This window comes from Chlorocebus sabaeus, chromosome 10 (genome assembly GCF_047675955.1).
Source record: "Chlorocebus sabaeus isolate Y175 chromosome 10, mChlSab1.0.hap1, whole genome shotgun sequence".
Lineage (NCBI taxonomy): Eukaryota > Metazoa > Chordata > Mammalia > Primates > Cercopithecidae > Chlorocebus > Chlorocebus sabaeus.
This window is the reverse complement of record NC_132913.1, coordinates 1,004,157-1,026,189: the sequence shown is the minus strand read 5'-3', so window position 1 is coordinate 1,026,189 and position 22,033 is coordinate 1,004,157. Positions and strand designations below refer to the sequence as shown.

Below are 22,033 nucleotides of genomic sequence, written 5' to 3'. Positions count from 1 at the left end.
AAGGGGGACACGGGGGCAGCAGGCCAGCCTGGGAGCCAGGGCCAGGCTGGGGTGGGGAGAGGACGGCTGGGCCGGAAGGCGCCAGTCTCCAGGGTGACGCTGGTCTCAAAGCAAGAGGCCATAATGGGCTTTTGTGTGCAGCAGATGCGGGGAGTGTGTTCCCAGGGGAGAAAGGGGTGGAGGCAGGAGCTGACGGCAGGAAAGAAAGGGCCATAAAACATGGCAGGGATGCCCTCCTCGCACCCTCACTAGGCAACAAATGGCTTTTACCCCAGACCTAGGCTGGGGGCTGCATACTCTGAATAGGGGACTGGCTGGGGGCTCTGGGGCCTGAGAGAAGCACCCCACTGGGGTGGAGCAGGTTTGCAGGCCTGCAGCCTTGTTCCCATGGCAGGACCTTCTCCCTCCTGGGTGAGAGGCAGAAGATGCCAGGTGTAGTCGGAGGGAAGAGCGATTCGGAGCCAGAAGCCCCGTTCTCTGAGCGCAGCCTCCTCCCGCACCGTGGCCGCACAGGCCGTGGGTTCTGTGAATACTGTGTTCCATCTCAGGGGCAGGCTTGGCTCTGAAGGGGGCATTGGTTCTCGGGGGTGGCCCCACCTGACCCTGGCCACACCTGCCCGTGTTTCAAGGTGAGGCCACTCGGCGTGGGCGGGGACCCCTTTGACGGGCAGACAGCATGAGGGAGGGGAACCCTGCAGCGGGGCAGTGTCCTACATGCTGGGCCTGGTGCCCACACACACCTGCTTTCTGAAAAAGGGGCTGAGGAGCCTGTGGGGAGGAGGTGAGGGCCCCTCAGAAATCTCCAGGATTTCTCTCAGACCCCAGCGAAAGGCTTGTGCTGGGCCAGCCTTTGTGGGCTGGGGATCCCAGCCCCATCTCCCTTGTAGGACAGGCTGCAGGCTGAGCTGGAGCTCAGTGGTTTGGTGCAAAACCTGGGCAGGGGATGGGCAGGCAGCCCTGCAGCGTGGCCCACCCACCACGAGGTGACCCCTGAACATTGCACCCGGACAAGCTCCATCCTGTGGCCCATGCCAGCCTGTGGGACGGACACTGGGTCCCTGTGCTTGGGAGCCAGGCCAAGGCAGCTCTGAGCAATGGGATATGCAGGGAGAAATCAGTTTGCAGACCTGCGGTTCCTGGCTCCTGGCCACTGTGATTGTGTGCCTGTGTGAGATGCCTTTACAGAGGGCACAGTGTGTGCGTGTGTGTGTGTGTGGTGTGCGTGTGTGAATCACTCCTGCTTACACACAAAACCTCAGAGCTCCAGCAAAACAAAAAGACTGAATAAGGTCCATCCCACGGGGGCACTTGAGAGCCTTTGGGTCTCGGTGACTCATCTCCCACAGACAGCAGGAAAAAAAGAGATTCAGGTGTTTCCGCACAGTGTGTTTACGTCATTGTGAATCAATTATCTTCCACGTGAAACATAAAAATTTTCTTTTTTTGAGACGGAGTCTCGCTCTGTCGCCAAGGCTGGAGTGCAGTGGCGCAATCTCCGCTCACTGCAAGCTCCTCCTCCCGGGTTCCTGCCATTCTCCTGCCTCAGCCTCCCAAGTAGCTGGGACTACAGGCACCTGCCACTACACCCGGCTAGTTTTTTGTATTTTTAGTAGAGATGGGGTTTCACCATGTTAACCAGGATGGTCTCGATCTCCTGACCTCGTGATCTGCCCGCTTCCGCCTCCCAAAGTGCTGGGATTAGCCACCTCGCCCGGCCCACAATTTTCAAAATAGGAATCAGTTTAGCAGACGTATGTGAGTTCACAAGAACCTTTAGGTTTTCACTGAAGAAACAGTCCTGGTGGATGGGCCGTAGCTGCCCAGGATGTCCCGTTCTGTGTGTGTGTGCAGGTCCTGTGGGCAACGTGGGGTACCGGCTGCAGAGGGCACTGAGCTGGGACAGCTAGGTGCTGGCTGGCCCCGTGGGCCTTCTGACAGCTCCTCTCCAGGGGCTCAGATGCATGGGTTCCACTGTAGGCCAGGGACCGAGTAGCACTTCACCTGCATCAGTGGCCCATTTCAGAGATGAGGAGACAGAGGCTCAGAAGTTACCCCCTCCAACGTGTCAGGATTCAAACTGCACGAGGAGAGGTGTTTTCTGAATCCAAGGTGTGGCGGTCATGGGGATCTCTCAGGGGGCAGCCAGGTCACTGAGGTGTTGGTGTGGCTGTGTGTGGCTGTGGGGGAGTGCAGTTGGGACTGAGTGGTTGGAGGGAAGGCCCAGGGCATGTCCCCGCCCGAGTACAGGAACGTGCTGGGCAGGCGGGAACTGCAGAGCCAGGGCCAGCGTGTGCTTGTGACTCTAAGTTCCCCTCACCCGGGACCTGGGACCACAGGCCTCCGACACGGTCTCAGAAGGTTCCTTGGAGAACTGGGGGACTGAATGGGCATTGTGAGTGAGTGAACGTGAAGCAGAGACTCTGGGCCTGACAGTGCTGGCTGCTCTCTTGGCCGCCCTCCCCAGATGTACTGTGCCGGGTGTATTAAGTCTGCAAAGCCAGGAAATGGCAGAGCCAGGACTTCCCCGGGCCCAGGGTGACCCCAAAGGCTCATAATGTGGTGCCAGAGACCAAGGGGAGTGACACCAGCTCAGGCACTGGGAGCATCACAGTGAGGGGCAGGTGACATGGACCTGGCAAAGAAGACAGAGAGAGCTAAGGAGAGGCCGGCCTAGCTCCCCACACAGATGTTGCCTGGAAACGAGGTGAGAACTCCATGACCCAGCAGGAGGAATTCCAGCCCCTGCGCAGGAAGCTCAGAGCCAGAGGCGCCACAAAGGGGGTTTACTCTGCTCCCTCGCAGCCAGACCCCAGTGTCTTCCAGGGGAGGGCAGCCCTAGTGGTCTGTCCACCCAAAGCCTGCTCCAGGCTGGCTGTCAGCAAATCCTGCCCAAGTGTTGGCTGGCGGCTTTCAGGGCTGCCCCACGGCCCCCTGCTACTCTCATCCTCATTGGCAGCTGCAGCCTCCGGGGATTCCACACCTTCCCCGGCACAGATTCCCGGGGTACCAACTCTCCACAGGAGCCAGCCTGGCCATCCCTCCCTAGGCTCTCCCTGCCCCTGAGAGTAAATCCCTTCCTCAATCCCACCCCCAGACTCCGCGTGCCTGCCCTGCAGGTCCAGCAGTGCCTCACAGGGGCAGACACCGGAGAACACCGTGCAGCTGGGAGGACACATCTTCATCTCCTTGGATAGGCAGGTGGGCCAGACCCACCCTGAGCTGAGGCCTGAAGGTGCAGGAGGAAGAAGAGAGCTGCCCTGGGGTGGAGGGGAGGCCGCTCCTCAGAGCAGCACCGCCCAGGTAGGTCAGGGTCCTACAGAGTCAGCTGGCATCCCGCTGAGGCCTGGATGCTGACAGACCAGCAGGGCATGCAGGCCGAGGGCACCCATGCCTGTGGCTGAGACCCCTCAGTGTAGACGGCTTTCCTCTGGTTGGAATCTGAGCCACCGCTGGGAGCCAGGGCTTGCCAAGGGTGGAGCACTGCTTCGATGGGTGGGCTGCATCAGAGTGTGCACACACTCACAGGCAGGGTGCACGCGCCTCATCACGCTAACCCAGCACACTGTGGGAGGTGCAAGTTATTAACACAGGGACCTCAGGTGCCAACTGAGTGTGCTGGAACCAGGGTGCCTGGCCCCCGCTGATAGACCTTCGCTTGGCATCTGTTAACTGTTAGTTAACAAATAATCTCAACAGTGATCTAGGACATCTAGTTTTCCAACAATAGCAGGGGAATTCCTCCCCAGCGCTCTCCCTCTCTCCCTTCTTCCCTGCTGACTTGAGGCCCCAGCTCAAGGAGAGCAAAGACACCAGCCTCGTGCTTGATGATGACCCTGTTTGGCTAATGGTCACCTATTAGCGAGCAGCCCGTGTCCACATGTGGACAGGCACATGCACACACACTTCCAGCCCCACAGGCTCCTGTGCACAGGGGACCCAGCCCCGCTCTGACGTGCAGGGTCACCCTCCCCGGGGGCTGCCCTGCTGAGGTTTGGGGGCAATGTGGGTGTGTCCGACCCAACAAGAGCTGGCGTCTCTCCCGGCCCTCCTCATGCACCCTCCCCAACCCTCCCTCTGTCTACTCTAGCAGCTTCCCCGCCACTCCCCCTTGTTGATTTAACCCGTGGCTGCCAGAGCAGGGCTCAGCCCCAGGTAGCACAAGCAATGGGTTCAGGGCACCAGCCACACACCTGAAAAACCTGCCTCCTCAGGGCAGCATTTCCAGCGGCAGAGAACAGGTGTTCAGAACAGCCGTCTTCTCGGGCAGTGGGTGTTGGGAAGTTCACATTTATCCTGGACTTCACCTTGTGCATCAGGCCTCATGTTTCAACTCAGAGCCACAGGCTTTTCATAACCTATTCTGGGGAAAGAAACAGCCACTGAATTGAAAGTCAGTTCTTTTACAAGCAAGAGTCTTTTTCACCTGGTCCAGTGTGAGGTCCTCAAGAGCCAGGCATTTCATTTCTCTCCATTTGTTAATTGTCGTTTCACTTCACTTGGTGATATTAAGAGCTTGGACTCTTCATATGATATCATGTCATATATCATATCATATCATATATCATATCATATCAATCAAAGCCCAGCCCTGACATATATTTACTGTGTGATCTGGAGCAAATTGCTTAACCTCTCTGAGCTTCAGTTGCCTTACCTGTGAAATAGGAATAATAGCAATACGTACCTTATAAGGCTGTTGTGAGGGCTAAAATAGACAATGAATTTAAAGCACAAGTTCCATGCAGAATCTTAAAAATCAAACTCATAGTAACAGAGAGTAGAACGGTGGTTTCTAGAGGCTGGAGTGGGGGACGTGAGGAGATGTGGGTCAGAGCTACAAACTTGCAGTCACAGGAGGAGTAACTTCTGGGGATGTAAGGTACAGCATGGTGACTCCAGCTAATGACAATGTATTGTTTACTTGAAATGGACTAAGAGGATAGATCTTACATGCTCTCACCACAAAAAAAGGGTGCCTGTGAGGCAGTGGACACGTTCATTGCCTGATTGTGGTCATTACTTGCCAGTGTATGTGTGGATCAAATCATCACATCGTACATCTTAAATGTACACACTTTTGTTGATGAATTACACCTCAGTTGAGCTGGGAGAAAAAGACAAGCCCCGCCCGTGCTGACCACACTATTGCTCCATTTCATCTGATGTGACCGTCTCTTCCCCAGTTCCCGATCGCCGTCCTACCCGCTGTTCACTCAGATGGCCCCCAAATCGCTCAGGCGGCTCCCTCCAAGGGCTGGGATGGAGATAAATATATATACCTAAAGATAATCACGGGCCCCAGGTGCAGGTCGGCCTGAAGGAGTCCACCCTGGCCCCGCTGTGCCTCCTTGGGGAGCCCCTTCCCTGGGCTGCAGAGAAGGTGCCTCCTCAACCTCTGAGGACACATGCTGGGCCCCACGCTGGAAGGGCTTTGTCTGAGGGCTCTGGAAGCAAATTTGTCATCGCCAGCGGTGGCCCCAGGCCACATTCTTTCTCCTGCTAAGGAAAGTTGGCATCCAACTGTGGTGTTTTCTTTCACCCAGCACAGCCTGTTCGTTCTGCAGCTCTGGGAGGAACATCGTATTTTCTGCATGGGGCCTGTGTTTCTGTGAGCGCACAGAGGAAAGGGACACGATGATTTCACTCCCCTCGTCTAGCTGTGATTCAGTTTCCTCAGCAATTTACCCAGCTGAGCACTACGGGTGGGGCCTGCACGTCTCTTACAGGCAGCAGCTTGCAGCAGCCGGAGGTGCTAGGCAAGAACCCGCCCTCTGCTGGGAGCAGCACACGGAGATGAGCCGCACCGCGCTGCTCTGACCCATTGGGTGGCTGAAGACCAACCCCAGTGTGGGACAGTGGGTGGGCCTGGCCCCTCATGGCTGGCCAGGTGTCAGGGGTGCCCAGGTCTCCTGGCTCTGTGCCTATGGACCCCCAGACCCTCCCTCCAGCTCTGGCCTGTGTCTGCCAGGGTAGCGAGAAGCTGCAGCATCCTGGCTGGGCCTGGGGCTGGCGGGCTAGGGTGGCTGGGAGGAGGTGGAGCTACGGGCAGCCTTCTTGCTCTGGCTGCTGCTTAACCCTTAGCTTTCCTATGGCCTTGCGGGCAGAGGCCCAGTCACCTAACTATGAGGGCTTCCACATTTTTTGCATGGAGTGGATGCCCGTTGTTTCTGGGCCAGTCATACACTCTCATGAGTTATTTCTCTCCATCTCCCGCTGCATGCTGCCCACGAGTACTTGTTTACACCCTGTGGAAAGCACCGTGAGGACCACCAGAGGGCAGGCAAGCACAAGAGGGCCAGGGACCTGCTGGCAAGGACTGAGTCTAGAGGGAGGGAAGCAGCGAAGCACATCTTAAGGACCCTCGAAAACCTTCCCCCTCATATGTTCCACTCAGCCCAGACAGACTCCAAGTTGGGCAGCTTTACTCAGCTTACAGAAGAGGGGACCGGGCGCTAGCAATCCTGGCACAGCTGGGGAGACCTGGCCTAGAGGAGGCGAGCACAGGGGAAGTGGCGCCCAGTAGCTCTGCCCACTCAGAGGGTGCTCAAAAGGGGGCCAGGCGGGGCAGCAGGCCTGGGCTGACAGCGGGGGGGGGCACACTGGTGAGGTGGAGGAAAGGCTCCGGGGTCGGCAGGCTCCCTGGCACTGCCCTGGTTTCCCGACGGTGTCTCTTTTCCTAGAGTTCTGAGCTGGGATGTGAGCTGCGCTCACTGGAGGCCTCACGGACGGCACCTCTTCCCCCTCATTTTCAGGCCAATACCCAGGAAGGCCGAGGCCAGCAGGGCCTCTCACGGCCCCCAACAAAAGCCAGCTGTGCTGTCTCCACGGGAACAGGCTTAGAACGAGAGTGGGGGTCCACTGTCCTCAACCCTGATCCTCGGCTCGGGGCACTCCACTCCTAGTAGCTGCTGCCAGCTCAGGAGACGTCACAGGGCTGTGCACACACCCCAGTCCCAGAAGGGCTCCGGGCGGTGTGGGGCACTCAGACCTTCACCAGGGTCAGCCCTGCACAGGACGGACTCAAAGAGGAAATGCTTCCTTCCCCGTGCACTCTCCTCTCCACACCCTCCCATGCTCCAGCCACGTCGGTTCCTGCCTCAGGGCCTTTGCACCTGCTGTTCCTTCTGCTAAATGATCTGCCCTCAAATCACTGCAGGGCTGTCTCTTTCTTGCCATTCAGGACCCCACTCAAATGCCCGGGCCTTCCCCGGACACCCTGTCTAAGCCCCTCCTCCATTGTCTTTGTCCTTCTCTGTCACAACGCACTATCTTTCTACACAGCACTTAGCAGTATCTAGGATTATCACATAGATTTGTACTATTTCAAGCAGCCTACAAAGTAGAATTAATGCTATTAATATAACAAACACCCACTTACCCATCACCCGGCTTTGTCACATCGTTGTGTCATTTGCCCTCTTTGCTTCAGAGGTTTTTCTTTAAAGAAATAAAACATGGGCTGGGTGTGGTGGCTCACGCCTGTAATCCCAGCACTTTGGGAGGCCCAGGCGGGCGGATCACGAGGTCAGGAGATCGAGACCATCCTGGCTAACACGGTGAAACCTGTCTCTACTAAAAAATACAAAAAATTAGCCGGGCGTGGTGGCTCACGCCTGTAATCCCAGCGCTTTGGGAGGCCCAGGCGGGTGGATCACGAGGTCAGGAGATCGAGACCATCCTGGCTAACACGGTGAAACCTGTCTCTACTAAAAAATACAAAAAATTAGCCGGGCGTGGCGGTGGGCCCCTGTAGTCCCCGCTACTTGGGAGGCTGAGGCAGGAGAATGGTGTGAACCCAGGAGGCAGAGGTTGCAGTGAGCCGAGATCGCGCCATTGCACTCCAGCCTGGGCGACAGAGCGAGACTCTGTCTCAAAAAACAAAACCAAAAAGAGAAAGAAAGAAGGAAAGAAGGAAAGAAGGAAAGAAGGAAAGGAAGGGAAGGAAGGAAGGAAGGAAGGAAGGAAGGAAGGAAGGAAGGAAGGAAGGAAGGAAGAAAGGAAGAAAGGAAGAAAGGAAGAAAGAAAGAAAACAAGGGCCAGGCGTGGTGACTCATGCCTGTAATCCCAGCACTTTGGGGGACCGAGACTGGCAGATCACCTGAGCTCAGGAGTTCGAGTTCGAGGCAACATGGTAAAATCCCGTCTCTACTAAAACACAAAAAATTAACCAGACATGGTGATGTGAGCCTGTAATCCTAGCTATTTGGGAGGCTGAGGCATGAGACTGGCTTGAGCCTGAGAGGCAGAGATTGCAGTGAGCCAAGATCGCACCACTGCATTCCAGCTTGAGTGACAGAGTGAGACTGTCTCACAAAAAAAAGAAAAAAAGAAAAGAGAAAGAAAGAAAGAGAGAGAGAGACGGAGGGAGGGAGGGAGGGAGGGAGGGAGGGAGGGAGGGCGGAAGGAAGGAAGGAAGGAAGGAAGGAAGGAAGGAAGGAAGGAAGGAAAAAAAAATGAATAGAGATGAATTGTCCCTGCCCGCCATGGACCCCTTCCTAATCTTATTTCCCTCCCTCCCATTCCTTTCCCTGCAGAAGTAAAGAGATTCTGAATTTTGGTCTGTTATTCCCACTCCTGTCCTGTGAGCTGGGAGTAAAATTGCCCAGCTTGGTGGTTGTCTGAGCTGAGCGGAAATGCATGTATGAGGTGTGAGGCATTCGTAAGTGTATTCCTTATGGACATACTTAGTCCACAGAAAGGCATAGTGTTGTTTTGTAAGTATTTTAAAATCTATACACAGTTTCATTCTCTGATTATAATTCTGCCACCTAGGTTTTTACTCTGTATTTTGTGTTTGAGATTCATTCAGGTGGATGATTGTGGCTCTAGCTCATTTTGTTTTTGCTATCTTATAACATTTTATTTCAGTGACATATAATAATTTGTTTATCTTTCCTCCCACTGATAGAAATTTACATTGTTTCTAATTCTTTGGTCCACAAACATTGCTTATTTGTTATTTCCTTCTACGTGAGATTTCGTCTGGGAAAAGATCTATTAGTGAAATTACTAATCATGTTTATGTATGTTTTTAAATTTACTGTTGTTACCAAATTGCTCATCTAAGTGGTGGTGACCAATTATAGTCCCAGGTGTGGCAAATGAGAGTCCCTGTTGCTCCACAATTGCTGTAGACCTCAGTTCAAATGGAATGCTTTGTAATATTCGCCCTGCAGACACATGCTATGTGGCATTCTGTTAAATTTGCATTTGCAAGGTTACTCGTGGGTTAATCATGTTTCCTGTGTTTATTAGCCGGTCTAGTTTCATTTTTGCACATTGTTCTAGTGGAGTGTTTGTTTTTCTGGTTAATTTATAGCCATTACATATTATGGGTAATTTCACTGCCGGTTTTTTGTATTGCAAATATGTACTCCCAGTTTGCAGCTTGTTTTCTCTTTCTTCTTAAGTCAATTTTGGTAATTTTAATATTTCTAAACAATTATCCATGTCATCTACCTTTATAAAATTATTGCTGCTAGGCCAGGTGCAGTGGCTCACGCCTGTAATCCCAGCACTTTGGGAGGCCAAGGCGGGCGGATCACAAGGTCAGGAGATTGAGACCATCCTGGCTAACACGGTGAAACCCTGTCTCCACTAAAAATACAAAAAAATTAGCTGGGCATGGTAGCGGGTGCCTGTAGTCCCAGCTACTCGGGAGGCGGAGCTTGCAGTGAGCTGAGATCGCACCACTGCACTCCAACCTGGGCAACAGAGGCAGACTCCATCTTAAAAAAAAAAAAAAAAGATTGTTGCTGCTAATGTTAATCATAGTATTCTCTCATTCTCCCATGAGTTTTTTTTCCCCCTTTCCCCCTTCCTCATTCCCCCTACCCCTCCCCCCTTCCCTCCCTTCTCCCCCCACCTCCCTTCTCCCCTCTCCCCCTCTCCCTTCCCTCTCTCCACTCCCCCTTCCCCCTGCCCCTTCCCTCCCCCCCGCTCCTTCCTCCTGCCCCTTCCCTCCCCCTTCCCTCCCACTTTCCTCCCCCCGCCCTTTCCCTGCAGCCCCTTCTCCCCACCCCTTCCCCCACCTCCAACCCCTCCCTTTGCCCCCATTCTTCTCCTCTCCCCTCCCCTGCCCCCCCCTTCAGGCTTTTCTTTGCTCCAAGATTCATTTCTGGACCTGAAATTCTAGCAGTTTCCATATTTTCTTAAAAGAATAATCTGTCCAAATACTAACTTTCACAATGGGATTCCAAAAAGGTCTCTTCCTGGCTTCAAGACAAGCCAGATTTTGTTCGTGTAACAGAGATAGAGGCTCTGGGCACCACCGCAGGTACCAGGAAAACGACAGCCTCTGCCCTCAGAAGAGGGTGCGGAAGGGCCTGGGGAGAGGGGTCATTCCCGTTGCAAATTCTCATAGGAGAATGTTCAGACACCGCACAAAGGTGGCCCCGGGCCGCCCACACGCACGGATGGCTTCTGCACCTGTGTCTCCTTGCCAAGAAAACAGCAGGAGTGACAGTCCCGGCCTGGTGCTGTTCGTGCTGATGAATGAGCGACTCTCAGGTGCTTAGGCCGGGGCTGCAGTGTTAGCTGTCACTGCCGCTTCTATCCAGAGGCAGGAGGCTGAGCCTGGGAAAGGTCACGAACTTGCCCAGGATCCCACAGAGTGACAGGAGCCAGATGTATCGGGGCCCTGACTACAGGCACGGGATCTCCCGTCCCCGGAGGACCGGAGCTGAGCTGGTGCCTCGCGTGGCCAACGCATGAAAGCTGAGCAGGTGCTCCTGGGAGGAGAACCTTATCTCCATCTCGGCCGTGTTTTTGCCTGAAGAGGCTTGAATGTTTGAAGGCAGCCACCCCATCTCCCTGGGGACACCCCCTTCCCAGGGACCATGCTGGCCTCTCTCCCCTGACCACACCTTCTGTCAAGAGGCTTCCCGTCTTTGTGACACTCCTGAGAGCTGATTTTCAATCACACTTCCCTAAACGGAACGTGACTATGAACGTGAGCTCTCAGCAGCGCAGAGCACTATGCTGTAGTTGTGCATCTTAGGGATCATTTGTGTTCTTGCTACCAAGAGGCATCTGTTCCAGCAGCCGCACTTGGTTTCCCTGTGATGGGGACAGTGGGGACGCCCCTCTGCTGCCCCTGGGTCCTATGCGGTCACAGGCTGGAATCCAGTTGAGCGACGCCTATTCAATTGTGGCTTTCTTCTTCCCAGAACACACCATTAAGCCACCTCCAGCTTCATTTGGGATGACGTCAGAGGAAAATGAATGAAGGAAACGTGCATGTTCATACTTGTTTCTTTTGCTGTCTTATTGCAACCTGTAGAAGCTAGTCTTCCGTTTTATTCATTTGTTTTCAAACTTTTGTTGCAACTTTGCATTTCCACCTGAGAGGAGATATTCACAAGGTTGGTATGCAGAAGTAGCTTTCTGAGATCAGACACATAACGCCTGTGAGAAGCCGAGCAGCAGCCTAGAACTCCGTACACCGTCATCTGTGGGCACCAAGAGGAGATTAGGGTTGGAGGTAATCCAGAGAAACGTGTTTGCATGGACTGGATACGTGCGGTATTGAGATTGAAAGTGAAGCATTAAAAACGTCTGGCCACTGGTTACACTTGGCAACTTGGAAGTGTGCATTTGTCTCTGTTTCTCCAAACTGTGCTAAGATGTCAGTGACTGTAAGTCCACAGCACAGGAGAAGCAAGTAGAGGAATTTGTGGTTCATCATTTAGCAAAATGGAGAAAGCCAAGATGCAGACACGGGGGACAGCCGTGGGTGCTGTACATGTGGAGCCCAGAGAACGGTGTCCAGGAAGCAGGCGGCCACGTCTTCCCCCGCTTCCCCCCTTCCCCCTCTTCCCCCTCTTCCCCCTCTTCCCAGCCATGTGTGTTATCTGGAGAAATTAAACTGGGGAGGCTCCAGATTTGGGGGTGGTACTGAAAACAGAGGCCCCAGGTCAGAGCACACGTGTGGAGAAAACAGCCCAACCCAGAGGGATGAACGTGCCTGTGTTTGGTTATGAAACAGGAGAGGAGAGGACTCTTCAGGCAAATGAAACAGCCCTGATGAAGCCCTCCTGGGGGAGAGATTTGGTCGTGTGCCTCCATGAGAAGAAAAACCTGGTTTACAGCATAAAAGATTATCGAGGGAGAAAAGAAAGGAATAGATATTGCAACCTGGCTTGCAGCTCCTCCTGTAGGAATGAAGAAAACATTATCAAAGAAGAGAAAAGAATGGATATTATGTAAAGATTATAGCATCAGAATGACGTTTAACTTCTCACCAATAATGGAAACGAAAGGCAATGAATAGAAGTAACTTTCACCTAGAAGTCTGTATCTAGGAGAAAGACCCAGTCTCACTGGGGTAGAGAGAAAAGCACTTTCGGACACGCGGGGCCCCCAGGTGTTCCTTCTCATCCGCCTTTTCTGAAGCACTGGAGGTGCTCCTTTAGGATGGGAGAGTGGGGAGAGGAGGGGGCGTCAAGGGGCTGAGAACGAGTGACCAACATAACGAGCAGCACGGCCAGTGGCAGAAAAGGCATGGTCCAGTGACAGTAGCACATTGGGGATCGGGGCGGGGCTCCAAGAGGATTTCCAGGAAAATCAAACAGAGATTCTCACCAGGTTATCAGTGTTCAATCGTGGGTGAGAAAGTGTGGGAAAGAGTTTTCCAGTTCTGTGGAAGAACTGTGAAAGGGTTGGCGATAGGTACATTGAAAGCCAGGATAATGGAAAATAGATAAAAAATATTAACTCCAGAATCATTGAAAAGTGTAAGATAGGACGGTATTTGTAGCACACTGCAGACCCTGACGTGATGACCACAGTGGTGTAAGGGGTGGTGTCTAAAGGACAATTCAGGAAGTCATGTGGTAAGTCCGTGTTTATGAACGTAAGTGCCAGGTAACTTCTGTTTTTCATGTGAGACTTGATAACACTCTTTGATTTCCTAAAATGCATCTGTTTGATAAAAAGGTAATTGAAGATCGTTTTTAAAAGATCATTTGTAGATGACGACTATGAGAGGTTGGTAGCAGCAGTTTGTTCCTCAGGAACTGATGGTGATTTGGATGCTGCTGAAAGAAGAGCACGTGAGATTTGACAAAATGACGGGATGGAGGAACTGTGATGGGATGGGGGAGCGGTGGCGGGGTGGGGGAGCGGTGGCGATGTGTGTGTGGGCGCTGATGGGGTGTGGGGGGGTGGAGGCGGGGTGTGCGGGGGCAGAGGCAGGGTGTGGGGGGCGGTGGCGGGGTGTGGGAGAGGTGGCGGGGTGTGGGGGGGGCGGTGGCGGGGTGTGGGGGGGGCGGTGGCGGGGTGTGGGAGAGGTGGTGGGGTGTCGGGGGGCAGAGGTGGGGTGTCGGGGGGCAGAGGAGGGGTGTGGGGGGGCGGTGGCGCGGTGTGGGAGAGGTGGTGGCGTGTGGGGGGGCGGAGGCGGGGTGTGGAGCTGTGCTTCACTTAGTTCTGAACTCACCAGCCTGACACGTAGGGTCTGCACACGCACCATCAAAAGCTGACGTGCAGAAACCACCTGAGTAAGAGGAATATGAAGCCCACAGGCTCTACAGCTATCATAAGAGCCCATCATGGAAAACCAAGGACTAAATATTTCTTTTGTTAACTTAAAACTTTATTTCTAGTTTACTTTCAATCAAATATTACTGATCCATTTCTGAAGAAGCATCTGTTAGTGATTGGTGCTCAGTCTCAGAGCAGTTCTTCACAGAACTGTGACGATGATGTCCTTCCCATGGTCTCAGAGCAGTTCTTCACGGAGCTGTGAGGATGATGTAGGATGACATCCTTTCTGTGGTCTCAGAGCCGTTCACGGAGCTGTGAGGATGACGTCCTTCCCGTGGACTCAGAGCAGTTCTTCGTGGAACCGTGAGGATGACGTCCTTCCCGTGGACTCAGAGCAGTTCTTCGTGGAACCGTGAGGATGACGTCCTTCCCGTGGACTCAGAGCAGTTCTTCGTGGAACCGTGAGGATGATGTCCTTCCCGTGGTCTCAGAGCAGTTCTTCGTGGAACTGTGAGGATGATGTCCTTCACGTGGACTCAGAGCAGTTCTTCGTGGAACTGTGAGGATGACGTCCTTTCTGTGGTTTCAGAGTCGTTCACGGAACTGTGGAGTTGACATTTTTCCCACGGTATCAGAGCAGTTCTTCATGGAACCGTGATGATGATGTCCTTCCTTTGGGGGCTTAGTTTCGTCCAGTTGTGTTCCTTGCCACCCTGTTGTTACCTGAGTATAACCAGTACTGTGACAGGTGGATTCACGTCAGTGTTTTGACCAATACCATTGAATCGTTTTATCTGACCACATTAACGTTTTTTGTAATTCATCAAATAATTGTAATTCATAGTCGAATATAATCTGTTAACACTTGGCATCAAATGGAGTGAGTTTCCAGAGAGTAATCTGGAATGAGCAAAGTTGGACATTCACGGTATGTCCTGGTTACCTGAATTATATTGTTAAATTATCCTGTAAGATTTGTTTTAAAAATTGCTTTAATAATAACTTTTAAATTTTCTTAAAAATTTATACAGCCCATTCTGTATATTTATTACATGAAAGGTCATAACTTGAGTCTGTGTCTTGGGCCCTGTTTCTCTAACTCCCAGGAATTCAGTTGCTACCTGTGGCTGAGTTTGTGTCTCTCCCTGCCTGTCAGTGGACCCTTGTGCTGTGAGAGGGGCCTTGGTGGCGTCCAGGCAGGAGGGGTCTGCCCGGCTGTGGGAGAGCTTTCCCCTCAGTCCTGGCCCTCCTGCCTGTGGGCTCTGAGGTGCCGCCATGCCCAGTCCTGTGAGTAGCTCTCGCTTTGCTGTGGGGATGGAGGGAATGATTTGCTGGAGTCCGCTGAGCACAGCCACACCTCACTGCTGTTTTCCCTGAAATCCAGGGGTGGACCAAGCTTTGCTGTAAGAACGCCAGGCTCCTGTCACTGCTTCCTCTGCCTCTCGCTACCACCGCCGAAGGTCTTCAGGGTCACGAGATGAGCACTATCGATCAGGTAAGCACGGGGTGGGGTGTGACAATACGTCCATCTGCCGCCTGTGCCAGGAAGGTGCCTGTGCCCAGCCACTGGGCGAGGCAGAAGCGCGGTGGGTGTGGGCCTCCAGCACGCGATGGGCCTCCAGCTTTCTGTGCAGACACACCCTGCTGGGAGACCCCAGTGTCTGGTACATAGCTGTTCACGTGGTTTACAAGCCCACATTGTCTACTATTCAGAATTTCATACTAATTAAAAAGATTATAATCTCGTGCCAAATTTTTCTCATTTTTAGGCGTCACTGTTAAATAACTTTTTAATCGTGGTTGCGAGCATAGTTTTTTCTTTTCCTTACCCTTAGTGATTTGTTTTCCAGGTCTACTTTTCTAAACAGAAACGAAAACCACACATTGTCATGTGTTTCCTGTTTGTTTTTCCTCCGTGTTTTATGATATCATCTGCGCAGGGCTGTCTGGAGCCTGAGTTGCCACTGCCACCTGGGCGTGGCCAGCTGAAATTTCATTAATTTAGCAACAGAAAACTTCGGCTGTCGGGCACCTGTAGTTCCAGCTACTCAGCAGGCTGAGGCAGGAGAAATGCTTGAACCTGGGAGGTGGAGGTTGCAGTGAGCCAAGATCATGCTACTGCACCCCAGCCTGGGAGACAGGGGAAAACTCCATCTCAAAAACAACGAAAACTCAGGCTGTGATTGATGTTTGAATTACTCTGGGTTTTTCCCAACATGTAGGTTAAAGTTGCTTCTTTAAAAGAAAATTACCTGTGAATTCTTGTGTAGTTCCCAGGGCATGGGTAAGGGCAGGGGTTTGTCGCTGATGATGGACCCAATTGGTGAATCCCTTTGTTTTTCAAATGCCCTTCACCGGCGTTCTCACGTTGTTGTCACAGGGAGCTCTCACGATAATCAGGTGAAGTTGTGACTGTTGTCTCCTGTGTCAGAAGAAAAAACGGAGTCGAAGGGATGACGGAACTCACCCAGTGGTCGAGGAAAGGCTGTGAGTCTCCGAATGCACCCGGTGGTGGAGGAAAGGCTGTGAGTCAGTCATGCTGTAACGAATCTCTCGGTCCACACAGGCTCGTGTGATCAGCCACTTCTGCATCCTCCTCAGTCACGGTCTGCCTGGCCTCCTGGCTCTGCTCTTCTTTCTAGAGAGGTTTTATGGCCTCGGGGAGTGTCACCCGTGCAAACGAGAAGGACGCAGCTGAGAGCCTGAAAGAAAAGCTGGTGCCACCTCCAGGGCGCCCCCTGCTGCCTTCTCCAAGGAGGCTTTGACCCCAGGAAAACGTGTGGGGATGGAATGAAGGAGGATTTGCTCCCAAATCCAACCTCCGTTATTTCACAGAGGTCTTAAGCCCTGACACATATTGAGACCTTCTCTTACTCACGTGGGTGTCTCGGAGGCCCCTGTCGAGTTCGGGAGTGTGGAGGTGCCCGCGTGCTCTCAGCCTGCGGTGAACGCTTCCCTCATTGTGTGTCAATGCCACTGTGCGGGCGCCCTGTCTGAACACACAACACACCCAGACGTGCACGCAGGCGTGAGTTCACGTCGCTTCAGTTCTCATGGAAGCCAGTAGGGGTCTGTCTTCCATTTTATAGATGAGGAAACTGAAATTCAGGGAGGCTGCCCAATGGCTGACGATCACACGGGGCTGCTCCTCGCAGGAAGATGCAAGCCCAACTTCGGCCTGACATCTTACCACATAGGAGAGGAGATCCACGTCAGTCACCATTGCGTCTGTTTCCTACATTCTCTCTCCACGATGCTGCAGCGGGGTTGATAAACCCTGTGTTTACCTTTGGATCGTGCCATCTTCACAATCCCAGCTACTCTACGAGATAAGTGTGGTGGGTTGTGGTTGTCTCACGATCTTCTCTCTCGATAAAAGCCTGAGAGAGGTGGGTGTAGCAGGAGATGGTGATCTCTTGGCTTCGGGCGCATTTTCTGTTCACCCGTGCACCTTACCTCACCTCACCTCTTCAAAGGCAGGAAGGCGTCGGGGAGAGAGGCACAGGGCAGAGGGAGTGGCTGAGAGTGGGAGGGTGGGTAGAGGAGACCGACGCTTCAGCTCAGAGACTGCAGGCTCTGCCCTGGAGGGGAAGCCAGACCCAACATGAGAAGTATGGTTCATTTATCCTGTTTTTGTAAAATTGTGAAATATGACACCTCTTCATACACAATCCCTCCCATTCCCCATCCTGACTCATGTCTCCACTGCCGTTATAACCACACGACACTCTGTCCATCTGTCTGCATATCTGTGTATTCGTTATTTATCTACCTGTCAGTCATCCATTTATCAACCTCTCTGTATCTGTCTACGCATTCACCAATCATCTACTTACCTATCAATCATCCATTTATATCCACCATCCATCCATCATCAGACATCTCATCCATTTACCCAATTACTCAGCCATTCTTCCACCATCCACCTCCCTACCTCTCACCTACTCCCATAAGAATACGAGGTCCACACAGGCCAGGATCTCTGTTTTGTTCATTCGTGTAGGTCAAGCACCTGAAATATTGCCTGGCTTCTATATTTTGAAGGAAGATGAGGGAGCATGACACATTTGGGGAAGAGCAAGAAGTCAGGTAGGAGGGGCCGGTTATAGCATCTTGAGCATCATACTTGGGAATTTGGACTTCGTCCTGAAGATGATGGGGAACCACTTGAAGATTTTAGGCAAAGGGTCAGTGAGGGCCAGTCAGGGTTTGAAGATCACGTTAGCAGCAGCATGGAGCCTGGGCTTGAAAGTGGGGGAGTCTAAACAACCCAGAATGCCTGAAACTGATGTGTACTTAAGAAATATCTGTCGGGGCTGGGCGCTGTGGCTCATGCCTGTAATCCCAGCACTTTTGGAGACCGAGGCAGGTTGATCACCTGAGGTCGGGAGTTCGAGACCAGTCTGGCCAACATGGCGAAACCCCATCTCTACGAAGAATACAAAATTAGCCGGGCGTGTGGTGGCTCATGCCTGTAATTCTAGCTACTCCAGAGGCTGAGGCAGGAGAATCTCTTGAACCCAGGAGGCGGAGGTTGCAGTGACCCGAGATCACACCACTGCACTCTAGCCTGGGCGACAGAGTGAGACTGTGTCTCCAAAAAAAAAAAAAAAAAAAAATTCAGTATCAGTGAGATTTGAGAAATGCTCAAAAGATAACAGCAATAGGACCTGAAGGTTGGCTTAACAAGGAGGAACATGAGAGGAAATCAGGGTGACCTTGATGTCCGATATCATACTGAATGGGGAAAAACTGGAAGCATTCCCTTTGAAAACTAGCACAAGACAAGGATGCCCTCTCTCACCACTCCTATTCAACATAGTATTGGATATTCTGGCCACGGCAATCAGGCAACAGAAAGAAAGAAAGGGTATTCAAATAGGAAGAGAGGAAGTCAAATTGTTTCTGTTTACAGATGACATGATTTTATATTTAGAAAACCCCATCATCTCAGCCTAAAATCTCCTTAAGCTGATAAGCCACTTCAGTAAAGTCTCAGGATACAAAATCAATGTGCAAAAATCACAAGCATTCCTATACACCAACAACAGACAGAGGGCCAAATCATGAGTGAACTCTCATTCAGAATTGCATTAAATAATAAAATACCTAGGAATCCAACTTACAAGGGATGTGAAGGACTTCTTTAAGGAGAACTACAAAACCACTGCTCAAGGAAATAAGAGAGGACATAAACAAATGGAAAAACATTCCATGCTCATGGATAGGAAGAATCAATATGAAAATGGCCATATTGCCCAAAGAAATTTATAGATTGAATGCTATCTCCATCGAGCTACCATTGACTTTCTTCACAGAATTGGAAAAACTAAAGTTCATATGGAACCAAAAAAAAAAAAAGCCTGCATAGTCAAGGCAATCCTAAGCAAAAAGAACAAAGCTGGAGGCCTCATGCTATCTGACTTCAAAGTATACTACAAGGCTACAGTAACCAAAACAGCATGACACTGAAATGCAAAATGCTTTGGCACTGGTACCAAAACAGATACATAGACCAATGGAAGAGAATAGACGACTCAGAAATAACACCACACATCTACAACCATCTGATCTTTGACAAAGCTGACAAAAACAATGGGGAAAGGATTCCCTATTTAATAAATGGTGTTGGGAAAACAGGCTAGCCACATGCAGGAAACTGAAACTGGACCCCTTCTGTACACCTTATACAAAAATTAACTCAAGTTGGATTAAAGGCTTAAACATAAGACCTAAAACCATAAAAACCCTAGAAGAAAACCTAGGCAATACCATTCAGGACAAAGGCATGGCCAAAGACTTCATGACTAAAGCACCAAAAGCAATGGCAGCAAAAGCCAAAATTGACAAACGGGATCTAATTAAACTAAAGCGCTTCTGCACAGCAAAAGAAACTACCATCAGAGTGAACAGGCAATCTACAAAACGGGAGAAAATTTTTGCAATCCATCCATCTGACAAAGGGCTGATATTCAGAATCTACAAAGAACTTAAACAAATTTACAAGAAGAAAACAACCCCATCAAGAAGTTGATGAAGGATATGAGCAGCCACTTCACAAAAGAAGACATGCGGCCAATAAACATAAGAGAAAAAGCTCATCACTGGTTGTTAGAGAAATGCAAATCAAAACCACAATGAAATACCATCTCATGTCAGTTAGAATGGTGATCACTAAAAAGTCAGGAAACAACAGATGCTGGAGAGGATGTGGAGAAGCACCACTGGTGGGAGTGTAAATTAGTTCAATCATTGTGGAAGACAGTGTGGTAATTCCTCAAGGATCTAGAACCAGAAATACCATTTGACCCAGCAATCCCATTACTGGGTATATACCCAAAGGATTATAAATCATGCTACTATAAAGACATATGTATATGTATATTTATTGCAGCAGTGTTCACAATAGTAAAGACTTGGAACCAACCCAAATGCCCATCAATGATAGACTGGATAAAGAAAATATGGCGTATGTATAACACAGAATACTATGCAGCCATAAAAAAGGGTAAGTTCATGTCCTTTGCAGGGACATGGATGAAGCTGGAAGCCATCATTCTCAGCCAACTAATACAAGAACAGAAAACTAAACACCACATGTTCTCACTCATAAATGGGAGTTGCACAATGAGAACACATGGACACAGGGAGGGGAATGTCACACACTGGGGCCTGTTGGGGGCTGGGGGACTAGAGGAGGGATAGCATTAGGAGAAATGCCTAATGTAGATGACAGGTTGATGAGTGCAGCAAACCACCGTGGCACATGTACACCTATGTAACTTGCACGTTCTGCACATGTACCCCAGAACTTAAAGTTTAATAAAATATATAATAATAATTTCGATCACTGAAGCAACCACAGTAGCTCTACTGCAAGATGAGTAGTCACAGAGCTCGAGCTGCCAAGTCTTCCCAGGAGCCATAGCCCTTTCCTCGTGAATGACCAGCATTCCTGGTCAGCTCAGGAGAAAGAAAAGCAGACAAAATTCTGAAATGTGTCTGTTAGTAATGGACTAACATAAGCTCCTCTTATCTCACATCTTATTGTTAAAATCACGTGTGTATATACTATAAGAGAAAGTAAATTATATCTAAATTTAGAGAACTCACAACTAGATTCCCGTAACAGCAGGAAATAGAGAATAAGGAACCCCCGTAATGACCCCTATACCCCTCCTGCTTTCCTGAAGGGTGGCTTCCATGACATATAAAGGTTAGTGCTCTGTGTTGGCCCTATAGAAAGTGAGAACCACCTGAGACTTCACAGGCAATACAAAGGCCATGGGGTGTGCTCCATATGCCAATCAGTCATCGATTAAAAACAAAGATGAAGCCAGGTGCGATGGCTCACGCCTGTAATCCCAGCACATTGGGAGGCCAAGGCGGGCGGATCACCTGAGTTTGAGACCAGCCTGACCAACATGGAGAAACTCCATCTCTACTAACAATACAAAATTAGCCAGGCATGGTGGCATGTGCCTGTAATCCCAGCTACTCGGGAGGCTGAGGCAGGAGAATCGCTTGAACTCACGAGGCAGAGGTTGTGGTGAGCTGAGATCACACTATCGCACTCCAGCCTGGGCAACAAGAAGCAAAACTCCATCTCAAAAACGTGTACCCAACTTTTAAAAACTACAACAGCATACACGGAATAATAGTGTTTTCCATTATATCTCACATAAATGACGCTTCAAGGACTCTCTACCCAACTGTTCATAGTCTCCTCTACACAGTAAGTGAATAGCTAAGGCAAATTCTACCACCTGTAACCTACACACAGTAAGCTTGATTCTCTAAAGAGAAGTAGCTGTGGAATTGGAGACTATCATCTGTGCAGGTGCATGAGCTGGACGTCTCAGAGTCACCCTGGGTGCAGAATTGGAGACCATCCTCTGTGCAGGTCCACAACTAGGATGTCAAGGTCACCCTGATTTCCTCTCATGTTCCTCCTTGTTAATGGATGATTGACAGGTAGATAAATAACGAATACACAGATATGCAGACAGAGGCATATGAGACACCCCTCAGGCAGGGACTCACTGTTCCTAACTTGCACCCAAGGAAACGGGAGCACATAGGTTAAGTAACTCGCCCAAGGTCACAGAGGAGCTGGGGTTTGAACCGGTGCGGCCTGGTTCCCGAACCTACGTCTTCCTGCTCTGCTGCTGTGAAGCCAGGTGTCTACGTTGGAGGAACTCTTCTGTGGACTCAACGGTTGTCTTGGCGGTTGGATAGCAGCCCCAGGCTCTGTGTGCTGACTGTGTAATGCTGTGAGCTCGCTGCAAATGGCAGGAGCTCTAGGAAACGCATTGCGATTTATGACTTCAGAAGACGGAAGTGAAGGGAGTCGGTTTTTCTAAAGATTTAAACCTGTGGATGTATTTAGTAGTCTAGAATACTAGTAACAGCAATAATGAGATCAAGCATAAAGGGTGCATTTTTATACTACCTCTTTCTCTGAGGGGTTTGAGGGGTTCTGATTTTTTTTTATCCCCCAAATATCTCATTGCTTATCATACTACAGGACACCAGTTTCTCCCGGAGCAAA

The 22,033-nt window shown here is 50.9% G+C and overlaps 1 long non-coding RNA gene across 1 annotated transcript; it reads left to right on the top strand.

Annotated features, from left to right (window-relative positions):
- The first annotated feature begins 13,406 nt into the window (after positions 1 to 13,406).
- On the top strand, positions 13,407 to 18,734 carry LOC119619954 (uncharacterized). The gene is made up of 3 exons (XR_005236361.2): positions 13,407 to 14,769; positions 14,867 to 14,977; positions 15,863 to 18,734. It is a non-coding gene; the product is annotated as an uncharacterized lncRNA (long non-coding RNA).
- Positions 18,735 to 22,033: the final 3,299 nt, after the last annotated feature.